Source organism: Lontra canadensis, unplaced genomic scaffold (assembly GCF_010015895.1).
Source record: "Lontra canadensis isolate GAN:19392208 unplaced genomic scaffold, GSC_riverotter_1.0 scaffold83, whole genome shotgun sequence".
In the NCBI taxonomy this organism is placed as follows: domain Eukaryota; kingdom Metazoa; phylum Chordata; class Mammalia; order Carnivora; family Mustelidae; genus Lontra; species Lontra canadensis.
In genome coordinates this window covers 8,299,765-8,319,604 of record NW_022631077.1, presented here as the reverse complement: position 1 = coordinate 8,319,604, position 19,840 = coordinate 8,299,765, and the positions used below count along the sequence as shown (strand labels likewise).

Genomic DNA, 19,840 nt, shown 5'->3' with positions numbered 1-19,840 from the left:
CTTTATGTAGAGCCAGGCTTTTGTCCTAGATCATTTTCCTTCTTCCTCAAGAAATTCTTGTAACATTTCTTGCAGGGCAGGTTGGCTGATGATGAATTCCCCCAGTTTTTGTTTCTCTGAAAAAAATCTTTGTATCTTTTTTTACCATTGAAGGATAATTTTGGTGCATATGGAATTTTAACTTCTTTCTTTTTAAGATTTTATTTTTAAGTGACCTCACCTTAAACTTATAACTCTGAGATCAAGAAATCATGATCTAGTGACTGAGACAGCCAGGTGCTCCTTTGGAATTCTAATTTTTTTTTTTTAATTTAACACTAAATATTTCAATTCACTTTCTTCCTGCTTGAGCAAAGAGAAGTCTGCTGTAATTCTTACCCTTATTCCTCTTTGAGAGTAAGGGGTTTTGTTTTTTCTTTTTTTCTTTCTTTTTTTTTTTTCTCCCTTCTGATTTCTTTCAAGACTTTGTCTTTGGTTTTCTGTAGTTTGAATATGATATGCCTAGATATGGATTGTCAGGATAACTGCTTGATATTATAAATTTCCTGGATATGTGGTTTGGTGTCTCTCATTAATTTTGAAAATTCTTAATCATCATTACATCAAATATTTTTCTGTTTTGTTCTCTTTTTCCCCCTGGTATTTCAGTTATGTATATGTTGCATATTTTAAAGTTGACCATAGTTTTTAGATACTCTATTATATGTATGGTTTGTTTGTTTTTTTAATTCATTTCCATTTCAGTTTGATAAGTTCCACAGAACTACCTTTAAGCTCACTGATTCTTTGGCTGTGTCCAGTTTATAGATGAGCCCATCGAGAGCACTCTGTATCTCTGTTATGCTGTATTTTGATTTCTAGTATTTCCTTTTGATTCTTTCTTAGAGTTTTTATCTCTCTGTCTATATTATACATCTGTTCTTTCATGTTATGTACTTTTTCCTTTAGAGCCATTAATATGTCCATTACAGTTATTTTAAATTCCCTATCTTATAAAACCACAATTTGTGTTATATTGGAATCTGGTTCTGGTGCTTGCCTTGTCTGTTCAGACTGTTTTTTTTTTTTTTTTTCCCTCATTGATAATAAAGATCATTTTGCTCAGTTTCCACTTATATAGTTATTTTTATGGTTCTGCACCGTGCAAAGTGAGGACTGCCTGTGTGTGTATGTGTATGTTAAGTATTCTAGTCAAGTAATGAAGTACTTAGTGTCGGAAATCTTGGGTTAAGATTTTCACTTTGCTTTGCTAGAGCAGATCACATAAAACCATCTGAATATGTATCTTTAAATAAGCTGTTATCTTTTAGTTTCTCTTTGATTTGGTTGTGGAGCTTTCTTCGCTCAGTCTCAGATTGTTATTGAGTAGAATTCCTTCCGTGAAATTTTCTTTCTTAACAGAGCTTTTCTGTAATTGCATTATGAAGAGCTGAGAAAATAGCAGAAATTCCCTAAACATCTTGAAACTGAATTTCAGTTGTTTTCCTGATTTTTTAGAAGCACTGTTTTGTTTTTCTCTGCAGTTTTTCTTAATGATAGTAATAATTATAATAATAGTATCTAACACTGAGCATTCAGTCTGTGTCAACCTCTTTGCAAAGAACTTCATATGCATTATGAGAGAATATGATGCTTTTCTCCTACCCAACAGATATAACAACTTGAAATTTGAATATATTCAGAAGAAAAAAATATTTTACACATCAATATTATTGATGTAAATTATATCTTGGACTTTTTCCCAGCTGAGGCAAGGAGCCAACAGAGTGTGCAGAAGGATCTTTTTAAGACCCAGGCACTTTGGGTTCACTGCAGGACCACCTGGCTCTAATGACCGCAGACTTGCCCTTGGGAGAATGGATGCAGATTCTGGTCACTGAAAGCAATAAGGAGATTTAAAATTTGATTTTATGTTGCATTTAGTTACAACATACTCGGTAACTTGGTTGTATGATATGAAAATTTACACACGGCCCTAGTTAAGAAAAGGAACCAGCCTCCTGCCTGGAGATACTGACAATGCATGATAATTATCCTCTCCAAATCCTCCCATAGAAAACTCAATGAGCTGTATTTACTTCTTTCTGGCATTATAAAAATTATGTATCCTTTTATGTGCAGAGACAGTTCCTTGGGGATGAAGAGTTATGCATGCTCATTAACAGAAGAATATGTACCACAGCAGGTATTGCATGCTAAACCCAAGACTTATGACCCTATTGTCCACATGAGTGACAAGCATAACTTCTCCATTGTGGTGGTGAATGAGAGGATGAAGAGATAATGATGATAATGAAAGAAGATAATTTAAATGTTCTTGCTGTATACTTTGGTTGAATATTCAGATACATTTCTAATTACCCATGCTTCTTCAAAGGTTGGAATCCAAATGTGATTAAAACATTACTATGTTGCTTAATTTCCTATGTTTTGAAATGGAAGATACTTTTGGGATTCTGTCTTAAAACTGCCAAAGCACTTTGCCCCTGGCTGTGAACCTTTAGTATTGGTTTTAAATCTTGCGGTTTAAAAAGATTGTTCCCATTGGTCTTTTTAGACCAACCTTCCGTGATTCAGTTGGCAAGTATATTAGCATAGTCTTTGCTTAAAGATTTCTACTTGGTCAGCTGTTCCATAGAGTCCTTTTCAGTTTAGAAGAGTGAAGTAGTGGGACAGATGCAGTCACTTTGATGTTAGAATCTTCACGATAACTATTCTTTTCAAGAATTCAGGTTCTTCGTCTCTTTTACTACTATGATCAACGTATATATTGTGTGAAGACCTAAGGCATGAGAATGATTACGAAAATTGGTTCGTTGGTGATATATACATTAAAACATCTCAAGGGAACAGAAAATAATTTGTGAAAAAAACAATTTAAGGAAAGCAATGAATGCTCACAATTATGTCATTATGAAATGTAGTCATCAAAGAAAAATGATGAATTATTACATGTATTCTTCAAAAGAAATAAATGGCATGAAAATATAAGCTCCAAAATTAAGTCAAATAAATTACAAGAGACTTTGTAATAACCTATTTTATCAGATTGAGGTTTTTAGAAGTAGAGCTTAGGAGAAGGAGCCCCCAGGGGGAACCTTAAGGGGAAAGGGAAAGCAAGACAGGGAAGGGAGGAAGCCAAGGAAAGGAGGAAGGATTCTCAGGCAGAATCTCCCAGACGTTGGGCTTCAGCCTAACCCTGCAGAAGAACTTGGTAATATGAATTATATTTATATGTACTGAGGCTCATACTCCCTCGCCACGTAGTCATAGGGTATGTGGGAAGGTCATAGACCCTCAAGCCCTTTTTGCTCTGCACTTGCAGCAAAGGAGCCTCAGCAGCATGGGCCTTGTCTTCTGAAGAGTTGCAGGCCCGGCCATCGTAAGCACTCGATTACCAATTCAGGGGGTTGGGGTGCATGCAGAAATGGCGAAAAAGAAAGGGAGGAGGCTCAACATTGTCTGCTAAACAAATGATCCTAAGTTATATAAGAGTACTATGAAAAAAAATGTATAAAAATTCAATGAGGAAAATTCAAACCCATATAGTTTCTCAGATTAGAGAAAAATCATCAGATCAGCCTTATTAAGAATCCTTGTTTCTTGCTTTGTTCTTAATCATATGAGAAACAAACCCTCCTGTTTACTGAGCATCTACTGTAGGTCAAGAACTGTACCAGGCCCTGGAAGCACAGTAACTCTTTGATACTCAGAGCAGTGAGTGTGAGTGTTACTTCCCTTATTTGGGGAGGGCAGGGACTCTGTCAGAGGCTGTGGTATGCCAGAAATGATTGTTGAATGAGCAAATGAACGAATAGGCCGTATTGAATCAAACACAGCCTGGCTATATATTTTTATTCCATTTATCTCGTTAAAGTATAGCTAGTATGTAAGTGTTTCATTCAAGACACAAGTGTATGTCTGTCTGATTCTAAAGTCCCAGGTGTAATCTGTTCCTGTATACTGCTTTTTTAGAAGAAAACCATTTTTAAATATTTTAATCTCAATTTCCCAAATAATAATAAGCCCCCGGGGTTGTAGAGTATCACATGGTTCACACAGCCTTTCACCCATTATCCCATTTAGTCTTCCTTCTTCCAGGGGGGAGACACCCTTCTCCCAAGTCAGGCAGCTGATGTTCAGAGAGAATAGGTAACTTACTGAAGGCCACAGAGCCAGAAAACAGAGGGGCTAACGCCAAAGCCAGCTCTCCCGACACTGAGTCCAGAGTTCTTTCCAAAATAGGAAGTTGTTTTGATTATGTACTTTTTTTTAATGTTGTGAGTTTCCCCGTGGGATTCAAAGTATTTTGCAAAACTTGTATCATTACAAGATCATTAGTCAATACATATTTTCTAAACTGGTTTCTATGAAGCTGCGTTGAAATGAAGGACTTTCTGATGCCTCCCAAAGTACATATTCAGTCTCTATAGTTTCTTAGCTACATGTAGCTTTATGGGGATGGCCTATGGTTGATTTTAAATCACTTCTGAAACAATTTTGCTAATTTAAAGATGAAAAGCTTAGGAAGTAAGGGAAACAATGAAGTTTTTCTTTTTTCTTTTGAAGATCAGAGGACTGAAAGAAGGAGGTTTCTTATGCTACAACTTGTTCCATAAGAGGGATATATTTTTCCTTTAGTTTCATCTCAAGAAGACAACACCTTAATTAAACTCCAGTGGGCCAGTTTAATTAAAAAATGTCAGTTAGATCCTCATAAGGGGACCAGATACCCATGAAACACACCGTCTGCTTCCTTTGTGATTCCCCAGAAACTCTGACCCCGCGATGGGCAGAGTGCGTGAATTTGATGCCGAAGGCAGAGCAGGCCTTTGGTTGGGTCAGTGAGCCGGGTCCAGACACTATAAAGAAGGGATACCACATAGCTCATTGGGACCCAGATTTCAGACATTTAAACACTTGTCTATCACTGTACCAAACTAAGAGATTCATAGCATATGTTCTTTTCTCATCACCAGGAAGATACAGAAGAAAGTAGCCACTTTCCCACCCCTATTCTACTTCTTTCCCTCTCTCCTTGCTTTCCTCTCTGACAGATCCTCCTGTCAGCAAGGAATCCTCCCTCCTCCCCAATCCCTGGGGCAACAGTGTAGTGAGGGATTTCAGAATTACTGTGTATTGAAGGCCTACTGTGGTCATCCCCTCTTCTCGGGTGCTTCGAATACATGATTTCATTGAATGCCCACTTAATTATTACCCCCTTTACACAGATGTGGGAAACAGAGGAGAGTTCTCTGCATCTTACTTCTCCCTCAAGAATACATCGTGGAAAAAATTTTTGGTCAATTGATATAGCTCTAGCGCATTCTTTGAAAGGTATGTAATATTCCACAGTATGGACAACTCATAATTTTTCTACTTCGGTTTCAGGGTTTTGTTTTGTTTTGTTTTGTTGTTTGTTTTGTTTTGTTTTTGTTTTTGTTTGGTTTTTGTTTGGTTTTCTTTTTCCTTTTATTCTGCTCTAAGAAACAATTCTATTTTGATTACATATGACTTCATACCGATGCTCTTATTTCTATGGGATAGATTTCCAAGAGGTGAAGTTTTGGGGTTGAAGAGTATAGGCGATTTTTATTTTAATAGTTGTCTCCAGATTGCTCAAACAGTTCCTGGGACATGTGACTTGCCTTTTATTAAAATCCCATCAGACATACATAAGAATGGATACTTGTGTTCCCAAGTATTTGACTTTCACAAATCCTGACTGTCCCTTGTCAAATATGTTATAAAGGTTTTCAGCTGGGGATTAGGTACAGACTGGAATCCACTGGATCAAGCTGAAAAAAAAAAAAAAAAAAAACTGCCACAGTTAGTATGTTTACTTGGTTACACCCCTACTGAGTTTCTGGGTTGGAATTCACAAAAGTTCTACAGATTTTACTTCCTGGGCGTTTGGATAGCAAATCAATTGGGGCATTTATTTATAGAAACTCACTCTGTGAGGCATCACTATAGGACTATAGGATCGTAGGAATTTAGGGCTAGAACTGTTGTTACATTGACAGTTCCCCCATATACTGTAGAGAATCTCTGGGACTCACATCTTGATGGGATGGGCCTTTGGAGCATGCTACAATGTTATCTTACTTAGCGCTTTGTTGAAAGCCTATTTCCAAAATGTTTTTCAAAATGTTCAAGTTTTTAAAAAGAATGAGACATTTATTTAAATTTACTTTAAAGACCACTGATTCAGGGCTAATGATTGTATAGTTTATTAATCAAATGTATTTAGCAGGAAAAAAAGCCAGGTCCAATTCACTTACAATTGAGATTTTACTCTATTTTAACGTTATTTTAATGAGCTACAGATTTGAATGTGGGCTTTGTTCATCTGTTGCTTCCGCTCAATTGCAGCTTCACCCTAAGAAGACACAAGACAGATTGATCAGGCTCCCAGTCATTGTGAGGCTTAAATGAAGTGAACAGGGCCTTATGTTTCTAAACCAAATGAGAGGATTAAGGCAAAAAGAAAAAGAAGGCAAAAAAAATTTTTTTTAAAGCCCTCCCTCTCCCCCTCCCCAGAAAACACTATACTTCCTTTAAATCATCTGTTTGCTATTCTTGAAATTGCTACTACAGTATTCCCGTTTTCCTAGGAGAGCATCAGAAGATACCATAAAAATGAAAATCGCAAACATTCCAGACAATTTAGCATGGGTAGATATAAGGCGAAAGCCACTGTCCCATCTCATTTTGAGACACACTACAATTTCAATGCAAAAGTAAAAACATTTTAGTTATGTTAAATTTTCTTTAGTTGATAATGTCCTATGTCCACATTTTAAAAAGCTATTTACCATCTAATACTTGGTTAAAAGCTAGTCTACATTTATAGGATTTATCTAAATGAAAATAAAATTTGTTCGAATTAAAAATGATTTTTGTGGAGAATATTTATACCCGTATTTTCAACACTGGGTATGTTTTGGGGGAATTTTTCTGATGGGCCCTCTCAGATCTGACAAACACATACTGGCCAGGTTTGGGCTAATCTTGTTTTTAATTTGCAAAGGTGGTCTGGAGAGGCCATAGCTTCCAACGTGCAGTTTTCCATTGTATTTATACACTAGCTATGCTTTTTTAAGATGAAAAAGGAACCTCACATTCAGAAAGCAGAACTTATAGAGTAGCATTAAAACTGTGGGAAATTTTATGACAGTTGTGGCCAACTGCATAAAACAAGAAATTAATCATAGTTTCTAAAATTCCATGATTTAACCTTCTGATAAGAAAGCATTATATTTTATTTCATTTTTAAATTATGCATGGTTTATATTTAACATGAGTTTCATAAGTTAACTTTTTAGGTAAGAACAGCTTTTTTTTTAAGAACAGCTTCTAATTAACAATAATCATATTTTTATGAACTAACATTCTTGGCAGAGTAATCCAGATTCTGAGGACTTATTTGAATAATATAATAAACAAAAACATTTGCAACAGATAATATAATATAAACATGAAGTATTATTTTGTTTATTAGATACACTCAGGGACAATTGTAAGTAATATGTATTTTTTTAAAACTGCAGATTTTGTTAGGAGAGCTCACTGCTAAAGAATTCCTGTGGCTAATGCCTTGTATTATGAATATGAATCTTTTAATCATCCTTCACTACATTTATATCCTGGTTTTGCTTAAAGTGAGATAGACCTATTTTAGTTTTCTCTGAGAACTTGGTGCTTATTTTAATTTGTTTGTTTCATGCTGATAATAGGATAAATGTGGTAAGAACAAAAACAATATAAAGAAAATATACAAACTAGGTATTTTTAAAAGGTGGAGAAACATTGTATCTGTGTGATTCTGGCTGAGCAGAGTCACAGAATGCACTTAGAGCTTCCTGGCAGGACAGATGTTTATCTTATACTTCAGCTAGTTGTTTAACTTGGTGACTAACAGAGTTGTTGGTAATTTCAATGAAGATAAATTTTGTTTCATTGTTTGTTAGTTAAAATTAATGCTGAAGTTTTAATGCATCTTCTATTAAAAATAAAAACAACCACAGAACAAAAATTGGCTTAGGCAAAGAACAAAGTAAGGGTTAAATGTCTTTCTATAATCTGTCATTTGTGGTTGTGAGTGACTTTGTAATATTTTAGACTTTAATCTTCTGTTTTCCTTTTAATGATTTTTGTTTAAAGAAAAAATGCTTTGTTTATATACTTAATTTTGATAAACTTTTGCCTTAAGACAACCTATTTGGAAGTAATTTATAAATAGACTAAATTCAAAATATAATTGAGAGGCTTTTAGCAAACTCTGTTGAAAAATTTTGCTGAAAAATTATGTAACACTTCTATTATACAGAGACCATTATGCTAGCTATTAATTATGATGAAATTTAAAATACATCTACATATAGTTTTGTAATGATATAATTTAAAGGGATATTTTCATCATAAGAGATTTATCTTTGTTTGACTAATATGTTTTTATAATATGCATATGCCATATGTTTTGGCCTCAGACAAAGATGCATGAATTAAAATTATAGAGTGACATGCAACCAGTCTTAAGGTGCTTAATTTCTTTTTGATGGCATGTGTGTACAACCATTGTATGGATGTTTTTGCATTGCTTTGAGCATTAACATTTTCTCTGAATAGTCTGTGTATCTAAGTAATCATGATTGTGGTTCATTTCACTTAATGGTCATTCATATAAAATTAAAGCTTTGAGAATATTATTATTTGCTTCAGGTAATACCAGTTATATTATTCTTTTATAGGATGGCTGGTATTTTCACATAACAGATTTTCTCAGTCCCTTGACTTTTTTCATTTTATTGTGTTGTTCCTTTCACTGAAATACATTCATAATAAGTTCAAGGTGAAGTTTTCAGGTTCAAAGCTGAAAGTCAGTTTTCATGTAAACAATTGGCAACTGTCATCTTTGACACCATCCTTTTATTCATTCATTCAGCTTTGCATTCTGTTATGTAAATGACCATACCTGTATGTTTTTAAAAATCACTAATTTCTAATGGACATATTAAAAAATCTGTAGGTATTCAATGCTTTTCTGCAAATAAATGTAAAATGGGTGTATTGCACCTTGGATTAAAGGCCAGCAAGGCAGACAAAAGGGACACCATTGCAAATTAAACCATAAAAGTCTGAAGTATTATTAAGAGGTTCACAGATACTATGTTCCAATCAGGCTCAATAAGGGCTGAATTCCTATTATGTTTCTAAAGCCTCCAAAAAAAAGACATGAGAAGGGACCCAAAGTTAAAGTCATCAAATAGAAAGCACTTAGGCCAAGAGCACATGAATGTATGACTGCGTAATGGGCCTTTCATCTTTGAAATAAAAACAGTCCAGTTCAATTGGAACCAAAGTTTCCCCCTTTGAGAAAGTTTATTTTAATGAGTTTCCATTTTATGCGTGGGCTGTTCTTTAATCCAGGCTGTTCCATTGAAGTCTTCCCCAATGAAGACGCAAGACAGATTGTCCTAGCTTGCGGCTATTGTTAAGGGTTGATGAAGTGTATGGGCCCTTATGGTTGATAACAGAAGTAGATGGTCAAAGCCAATAAATAAAACTTTAACTCTGATAGTTGGGTACTTTATGCTGAAAAGGTTTTCATTAGCATGGATCTTTGGTTTTGAAGGACTTGTGAACCCAAAGGCAGCTTGTAGCTCTGTAGCACAAACTAAGTCACTTAGAGGAGCAGCAATCTGTCCAAGCTGATCAACTCAGTTTGGATTTTAAAAATTCTAGACTTCTTGTTAGAAATCAGCACTGTTAATATCTTGACAGACAATGAACTTAACAGTATGCGAATCTGCTGCACTATTGATTTATCACAAAAGTGGTTTAAAGGGGTGGTAGTGTGTGCTTTGCTCCATGGGGTCTTAATAATGTAAGTTTTTGAATGAACAATTTAGTATATTTTAAGTGGTTGATATTTGAGTGTTGGGGGGAGGAGGATATTTTACAAACAGTGTCAGTCACGGAACCATCTCAAGTGTCTCATATATGAGTTGCTCATCCAAACGACAGTCATATGCTCTAAGTTCTTATCCTTCTAAATCCCATTTAATACTAATTTTTTTGGTGAGTGGATATGTCAGTTGTGTGCCCATAACTGTCCTAAAACCAACCCAAACCATTTTGCCATGAGTTGAAGTTCCTTAAACATTTTCCTTATGACCTTGAAACTATACAAAATTGACTTAGCACTTAAGAAGCACTCTATCCCATGACTGCTTAAATCATGATTATTGTAGCTCAACTGATGGAACCTTGAAGATATTGAAGGCATAAGCTCACCCATCGTTGCCTTGCAGTTGGAATGTCAGGCCCTTGAGGAAATCTCTCTCACGTTCACCTTTCCCATTATCCTGTGGAAAATCCACCTCTGATATTTTTGAGGCAGAGATGCCAATGGCAGTCCTTTGCCCACGTCTGCATCTGTCATTCTACAAGGAACCTTGTGTACCTAGAGTGGACCACTCTGCTCAGAGGAAGCACCATCAAACTGGACCCACCCCAAACAACTGCCCCTGACTAACCCCAGGCTTAGAGGTGAACATGACTGCATTATGGAAAAATAGAGGCAGAATCCTGGGATTGCAGCAGAATGGGATACTCTGTTTTCTTCTCTGTATTTTATAGTAAAGTATAAGAGTAAATTAAGTGACTGGCAAGGATAACAATGAGAGATGTCAGAGCCCATGAAGAAAAGAAAGAAGGTGGCTGAGGAGAGGGCAGTGGCAGTGTTGTTTGCTTATGTATATAAATTATCCAGTGAGTGTCCTTTTCCATCCACTTTCTGCTTTAAAGGATACAGCATATAGTTTATAACCATGTTCACAGTTAGTGAATACCTACTCTCTCAATAAGATGACAATTTTACAGACCCTTAACATACTTCAATGGTATCAGACTTTTTTTGTGTATCCTCAAAATTTTCTAGCATTTTTCTCTTCCCGAAAAGAGTATTAAAATGCCCACTGTTTTTATAAAATGGTCTTTAAAAGTAACAAAAATCTTAATTTCTCTCAATTTTCCAGGTAGACATCTTAGAAAGCAACAAAGATGTTTCCAGAATTCTAGCCTATAATTCACTGGTTAGAGGCCTTGGAAGGCTTCACGGTCTCAGTTCTTTCACCAAAGTCCCCAACTCCTTTATTTGGTTGTTTAATGGCTTGGATTCTCAAACAGGGAGCATGGGCACCTTTATTCATACATAGGGAGAAAGGAGTCTTCATCTTTCTCTAAGACATCCCTTCTCTGCATCATTAGATTAAATATTTGTTTAAAAATATGATTAAATTTTGAGTTTATGCTGTTGATTTTTTTTAACCTTTAAAAATATCATCATCATCGTATATAGCTATTTATTCTGAGCATAGAGTGATGGGGACATCAGTTTTCATACGGTATGTGACAGGGAACCAGAAAGGGGATGCTGTTGTGTCCAGATCTGTCCCATCACTGGGAAATGACCTTAGACTTCCTAATCAATTCTGACAAGTCACTGACAGTTTGCAGGGGAAGCACATATGTGACAAAGGACAAGCAGAGGCTACATGTGTCAGCAGGAACCCTGCAATTCTGAATAGGAGTCAAGTTGCTAACAATTCTGGTATTTGGATGCTCTTGGTTTTCTTTTTAAATATGGCTTCAGAAAATCGCAGGTGCCCATTCTTCCAGATAGTTTTCCTGCTGATTTAGTCAATGGCCAAATGGCCACATTGATTTGGATGCTATCATGTTCTTGGTCTTTTTGCCAGTTTGTTTATAAATTTGCATAAACTTACTGAGTTAATTTTGTGTCCCGGGTGATAAGGGGTAAATTAATATTATTTATAAAGACCACAATTGAATCAAGCTGTTTTAGAGTCACCTTTTGCATAAAAATGGACACTTCTCAATCAAGTGTGAGTCTTAAAGTGTCGATGTCTATCCCCTGCACAGATGGAACAGAGGCTATATAGCATAGTGGATAAGAGCTTGGATGTCTAAGCCAGACTTCATGAATTTGAGTCCTTAATCCACTTATGTTGAGCATACCACATGATATCTGTGGGAGTCAGTTATCTTTATGTGTAAAGTGGAGATGATGAGCTCCTACCTTGGAAGTTTTTGAAACACTCTGGCATATGGTAGGTGCCGTGTAAGTGTTTGCAATTATTAAATTATCTTGCTGAGCTTTTATATATCCAGTATGCAATTCCTATCAGAATCATGTAAAAAGGGAGGCTCCATGAGTATATTATTTTGATCAAATTTGCAAAAATTTGAGCCATTATTCTTTGAAAGTGTTCTTGTCTCCCCTTCTCTATTCTCTCCTTGTAGAATTCTAATCACTCCTACTGCTGAGACTTCTCTGTATTGTCCCACAGGTGATTACAATCTTTATTTCTTTTGTCTTTTCTGTTGTTGTTTTTTTTTTGATAGTTTCTATTGCCATATTTTCAGGTTGACTGATCTTTTCTTCTACAGTATCTAATGTGATTTGTTTTTTATCTCATCTAATGTTGTTATTTTATTTTTCATTTCTAAAATTTCCTTTTTTGGATCTCTCTTTTCTCTTTATTCAAGTTCCTGTTTTCTTCTATGTTCTTGAAGAAATGAAATATGTTTATATTTACCATTTTTGTGTCCTGTCTGCTCATTTTATCCCCTTTCCCCTGTCTTTCATTTTTGGGGGCAGCTTTTATTGATTGATTTTTTGTTTTGTTTTGTTTTGTATTTTCCTGCTTCTTTGAATATGTGATAGCTTTTATTGCATACTGAACATTGAGGATTTTATTTTGGGGTGCTGAATTTGGTTGTATTTTTCCTAATAAGGTCAGGCTTTGTTCTGGCATGCATGTAAGCTTCTTTGTATCTATATAATTAATTCAAAGCTAGCTTTTAAACTTCATAAGGTTGGATCCTGAAGCAGATCATTTGACAGGTCTCATACAATATATTGTCAATTTTTGTTTGATGGTGCCATATATTAACTTATTAATCAGCATCTGTCCATTCATCCAACTAATGTTTTATTGAATTTCTCTGATATGGTAAAGATGAATAAGGAATCCTCAAGGAACTTACAGTTTAGGAGAGAAGATCATTGATATGCCCTAATAGAATTATATGCAAAGTGCTATAGAATCTGCTGGTAACTTACTTTTCCTATGTGTATATATGATGTTCAACTAAAGTGTACTCTCTTATACTGAATTTTCTTTTCTCCTTGGTTATTCTATCTTGGCCTCCCAATGTTTAAGAAAATTTCAGTATTATAAAACTGTGTGTATATATATATGGAGAAAAAAACATATCTCCTTTTATAAAAATTCAAACATTTATTCAACAAATATATCATGATTAGCTATAATGTGCCAATTCACAGCTGGAGTGACAATCGTGAACAAAACAAAGTCCTTTCAAAATGCAAATTCAAAGTACACAAATCAAGTAGTGATAATATATACCATATTATGAAATTATGGCTCTGTATTTATCTTACTGCTTTGAAAGTGACATAATGATTCTAGCATTGAGTTAATAGTAGAAAAATTGCCCTTGGGAAGGCCAGCTTGTTCCCTGTTCTGAGCTCCAGATTATAAATGCTGCTGAAAATGGCTAGTTCCAGAGAAGTGTTTTAAAAAAGGATTGCTGATGTATCTATACTTTTGTCTGTGGGAGTGCTATTTTTGTAGATACAAATTGGATTCCTTTTTTTAGAGTTTTAGGGTATGAATTTCAAGAAGATTCTTAATTGCAAAAGGAAAGCCAGGCTAGGAGCTACTACTACAAATGTTACTACTACTGTTATTGCTGCTGCTGCTGCTGCTCACTATCATTTCTAGAATTGTCAACATCTGCCAGTGCTCTGTGATGTTCTTTACTTAATCTCTTTCATCCTCAAAAGAATCCTATGAGATGTAGGATATTCAAAGTACAGAAGAAAAAAATGAGGATGACCGTAGAATCATTTTTTAAAGCATTTATGAAAATGAGACATAGTCACTGTCCACCTTAAAAGTAAAATACCCAGTTATTTTACAAGCAAAATGAGTTTTCTGGGAATAGCAGAGGAATTGCAATTCAGAACATGCAAGCAATGGCAAACCATAGGCAAGTCTGAAAAGACAAAGGGAAGAGCAGCTGTTAATAGGTTTTAGGAAGAAATTGGGGAGGATTGTTTCAAATAGTTCATTGGAGAAGAACAAGAGTTCGAGGTTGTGGCATTTCCCATTGGCTGCAGGCGGTGGTTAGTGTGTTGTTGCTGGGGCAGGGAGGGATCTTTCTTCTTTTTCTTAAAAGCAGATGAAATTCCTGGGTGAAAAATGTCCTCTCTTGTCAAGATAATTCTTATCTTCCTTCTTCCTGCTGGTTATGCAAGCAGCAGAGTGGTTATGTGTAAGAGCTCCCCCTTCAGGGTGTCCTGACTCCACTTTATTTATTTAATTTTTTTAAAAAAGATTTTATTTATTTATTTGCAAGACAGAGATCACAAGTAGGCAGAGAGGCAGACAGAGAGAGAGAGAGGAAGGGAAGCAGGCTCCCCGCTGAGCAGAGAGCCTGATGCGGGGCTCAATCCCAGGACCCTGAGATCATGACCTGAGCCAAAGACAGAGGCTTTAACCCACTGAGCCACCCACATGCCCCTTTAAATGAGCTTTCCTTTATTTAACAGTCATAAAGACAGAAATCACTTTAAATCTGCATTATTGAAAGTACCATAATAAGACTATGAGCACATGCTACATTGCATATTGAAAATTTCAATTAGCATTATTGATTTGATGACTGAGTAGATGGCTTTCTGAGGAAGCGTTCTTTGGAAGATTCAGATCAAATTCTACATTATTTTCTAGTAGGAAAGCATATTATAAGAATATTTGGGATTTAAAATAGCCTTCACAGGAGTCCCTGTTTAGTATCTCTGCCTTAGCAAATGGCAAATGTCCCACTTAGCTAGCTTTCTGAAGAAGTAACTAAAAGTTAGGGGGTGACAAGATTAGAATGGTCAATGGAGATGCAAACAGAAATTGTTTTCTGCAGACCTCGACTTCCCTCTCTAAGGCAGATGCTCCTTCCAGAGAGTGACAGATGACAAGATCAACACCGGGCAGATGATCCTCCCTTGATAACACACCCTTTGGTAGCAAGGACCCCCATTTGCCCCTTCTTAGGGAGTGGAGATGGTGGGTTGCTTTGCAGTAACTGGACCCAGAGTGGTAGGGTTGCTGATCTGGAGAAACACCACTGGGTGTCCTTGGCATATGTGAAATCATTTATTTCCACTCAGCAGTAATGTGTATAAAACTAGAGAGCTGGTCTGCAGTGATTCTCCTATTCAAGATGTTGTAGCCGATCTCTTTACATATCTGTGCTGAGATGACAGAAAATATTACCGGTATTATTAGAGCTAAAGTTTCCTAGTATCTCTAGCAGTGTCTTTTTCTGGGGAATTAAACTTGAAAAGATTTGAAAATGGAGCTGTTACTCTACCCATCCACACAGACCTACATCCCCTCTCCCTCTTCTGAAATTATGGAATGGAAACGGGCAGTCTTCAGTGTATTTATTGCTATATGTGCAGTTTGTTATGATGGGAGAGAAGGTATTTTGAAGCTGAGAAGTCATGTGACTTATTCTTTAAGATCTTGCTAAAGTTTTCCTGTTTTAGACTACAACAAAGAAGTTATTTCCTTTCAAAATTAGGTTGCTTGAATATTTTATGTAATTTTAAATATTAAGCTTAACTTGAGAGTAAAATATTTTATCTGCTTTTATAAGATGCTTTATGCTTCTATAGTTTATTTATATAAGTATGTAAATAAATATAAAATAAAAACACATTACCTATATTTTACAAGTTGCTCTGTATTTACATATCCATCTGTAACTCAACCAGTGATAACCCATGCATGAAATTCATTGCATTCCTATTATGTGCCACATACTGTGGACCTACAGTGATATAGGAAACAATTTTCTGAACCTTAATATGGAAAGTGTCCTGAGGTACAATGTGCAGAATCAAAAATCCAAGATGGCTTCCAAGTGAGATTAGAGGAACTGGTAACATAAGATTAGTTTAAAAGAGACAGTGCCTAACAGAGTGCCTGGCATACCGGAACAGCGTACACAGAATTTGCTCTATGAATGAATGATGAATGAACAAATGAGAGAAAAGTGGCATTTGACCTTGCAAAATGAGTCAGCTGAACTTGAAACAATGCCAGGGCAAAGGCAATCATGTGAGCAAAGAAAGAGAAAATTCAAGGCAAGTTTAGGGAATGGTAATCAGTGTGGTCTAACTGGACTTTAGGAATGAGTGATATATTTTAAAAGTCGGTTAGAGCCAGATAGTAGAGCCTCAGATACCAGTTCAAAGACTCTGGCTTTTATCTGTACTGTGGGAAGCCTTTAAAAGTTGCAGAAAGAAGTGGTGACCTGGCAGATCTGTGCCTTAAAAAGACTTGGCTGGAGACACTGTTTGCCCAGGAGGGATGGAGAGATTCGAGAAACACTGGATTCTGAGCAATTAGCTGGGTCTGAGACTAATGCGGTCAGTGAGATGGAATCTGCTGTGATTGTCTGCTGCTTGAACAACACCCTCAGAATGAACTGAGCCCCATTGTTGTTATCTGATAGCACTGTGTTTGATAAGGCCCACAGAAAAATGTCAACCAAATGCTGTGGCCTGGCACAATCGGTCATGAAATCTGACTTAAAATACATTGTTCCCAAATGGTGAAATATGGGGTGAAATAGCTCATGAAAAATAAAAACCAACATAGTGAAACTAGCTCAGAAATCAAACCTTTTGCTATCTATTGTGCTTACTTTTTAACAGTGTTAGGTGCTCCTGAGGGCGGTATTTTGTAAACTGATATTTTCTTTCTTCTTTGAAAAGGCCACACATTGTTTATACCATTTATCCTTTTCTTCTGCTTAAAACATAAATTATGGTTCCATGCAGACCAGCCATAAGCATTTAAATATCCCTAAGAATGACTTCATTCTTTGAAAAAATACACAAAATTATTAGCATATTAACTAGTCCAGTTTTTTATGACTGGCCTTATAAGTTCCAGAATTCTAATTTCTTAATAATTTTTACCATTATAGTAATATATTTACACATGTTCTGAGTCGTAGTAATAAAGGTATAACTTGAGGACACACACACACACACACACACTCATACCATTAGTTTGATGGAGAATAGTCACGAGTGAATGCACAACACCTCTTTCTTTGCTCTCTATCCCATTTACTCAGAAACAACTGACAAGTAAGACAGAAGACAGAGAGTTGGAAATAGAAATATCGAATTTATTCTTCGTCAAGCTGGTTGGAAAAATGAGGCTTGACATGTGTAGCTACAAGGATTTGCTTAACTTTCTCTATTTTGACCTTCTTCCCAACCCGTGTGATGGCCCACCTAAGGAAATCATTGTGTCTTCAGAGCACACACACACTTTTACCAGGAGGATCACTGTCCTCCTTGGTCTGGAGCTTATAGGGAAGAAGAAAAGAATCCTCCACTGCTTCTACTTTTCCAAGATTAGCTCCACCCATTGGAGTAACATGGACCAGTACCTGTCAGATCATTGTCACCCACAATTAAACAAATTAGCAATCCTCCTTTGGCAAAGGAGGAGGTGACCACAGGATAGTCAAGAGAGCAGTTGTGTTAAGTAGGGGAAATTCCTCCACCTAGCTATACAAAATTAGTGGAAGGGACATTGCTGTCTAAATATACACACACATACACACACACACACATTTACACACATTCACGAATCTCTTCAGGCTTTATTTAGAAGAAAAGTTTTTGGAAATATTTTTGACTAGGATTTACTATGTGTGCTGTGATTTTAATAATTAACAGTTTTAGTGTTGAATATTTAATAGATCAGAACGCATATATTATTATACACTTATATACATCCAAGAATTAAAAATACATTTAGGTCATATTTTTAAAAATATTGGATTTTTAATAAAGCATTAATTCAGGAAAGTAACAAGTTAAATTTCAAGTCATTAAAATATTAAATATGGAAATTATGGTATTGTTTTAGAAATCCTAGTTTAGCTTATGATGATCAATAATCACAAAATACTTTAACTGTCCTAAGCTTTGCTTACATATCTTGTTTATAGTTCTTCTTTTATTATCTTTCCTGGAAGCTCTTCATTTTTTAATTTATTATATGGCTTCTCTCCCGTCACCTTCTAGAACCTCTTCATTAGTCAGAATCAAATGTTTAAATGAAAGGAGATCGCACACAGTGAATAAAGCAACAAACCAAAATGTCTGGACTGCGTAGTAGTCCTGATATTGGCATTAAACTTTAAAAAATATTTTATTCATACCTTTGTGGTTTTTCATTGGAGACTCTGATGCTTAAAGATTTCATGTCCAACAAAGTAGTGATAAATAAGTTTTACAAAATACAGGAGCACCTGGATGTCTCAGTCAGTTTCAGCATCTGACATTAATTTCTGCTCAGGTCACCATCTCAAGGTCCTAAGATGGAGCCCCATATGGGGCTCTGTGTTCAGAGGGGAGTCTCTCTCTTCCTCTCCCTCTGCTCCGCCCCCTATCTAAAACAATAAATAAATAAATCTTTTAAAAATACGTTTTATAAAATGCAAATCACAGTGGGATGTTGGCTGTTGTAAGTGGAGGAAGGATATCTTGTTGAGTAGGATGAACTGGTAGCCACAATGGGGGCAAAGTAGAGAGAAGATGGTATCGTTGTGCCACCAAACCCAGTAAATTTAAGAGAATAAAGCTAAGATTTCATTCAAATCTTTTATAATCCCATGTGAAATATATAGATTAGAATAAATTAACACTTAAGAATCAATACTGAGTGTAGATAAGATTTATACTCTGTTGTCCAACATCTGCTACTTAATCCTGATGACTTGGTGTTGAGACAGACTAATGTACCCTCAGACAAGGAACAATTCCTTTGCCTCTTTCTGCCCATAGCCGGTGCTCCCAGAGGCCATGATATATACTTAGATATTTCAAAAGAAACAGCAGTGAACCTGAGGGGATTTGAATTATATAATTAGCCCATCTGACCCCACCATAGTTCCCATCTCTGTCCCCTCGCCACCTCCTTGCCCATTCTATGACAGTGTATATCATTTCCAGATATACTTTGGGAGTGAATTATGAAAAATGATGCCATTTCCTATGTGTATTTACCAATAAAATCTGCTTCAGAAGTCCAGAGTTTATGATTGGTCAGAATAGAGAGAATTTTACATTTGAGTTGGAATTTTTTGGGAAAAAACAAGTTAGAGTCCAAGAAAATGGAAAAAAAATTAATACAATGTTAATATTTTGGTGAAATGGTTTACTAGTATAGCTTGGGGATAACTGACTCTACCCAGTAGAGCCCTGCCAAGTTAGTGACTCTTCATTTCAAATGGCAGTGAATTCCATTCCCAGTGATTAGCTTTTGATTGCCAGTCATGTTTGCAACTGAATCTATTGAGTTTTTAAATAGCTGTAGTCTGTTGGGTTTGCGGGGTCTCAAAAGAGAGATAGAGGTTACTCTTTGGTACCAAATAAACCTGCTTGGTTTACACTTTTGCCTAGAAAAGAACTTCTACCTGGAAATGACATTGGAAAGCTGATTGACTAGTTAGTTACCAGGGGAATGTGGCCTTGAATCAGAATAGATAATAGATTCTGGAATTTGGGAAATAATGTTGGCTTAGATATTCATTTTGTTGGCCTCTAGGGACCCTCAAAACTAAATGAAAATGAACTCCATTAAAGATGAAAGTATTATCTTAGTAGAACTCTCAGACTTTCATTTTCTCTCTT

The 19,840-nt window shown here is 35.9% G+C and overlaps 1 protein-coding gene across 1 annotated transcript in view; it reads left to right on the top strand.

Annotated features, from left to right (window-relative positions):
• Positions 1-19,840, top strand: part of LOC116882324 (cytochrome P450 7B1) — a 171,787-nt gene that overhangs the window by 51,634 nt on the left and 100,313 nt on the right. The window lies entirely within an intron of this gene.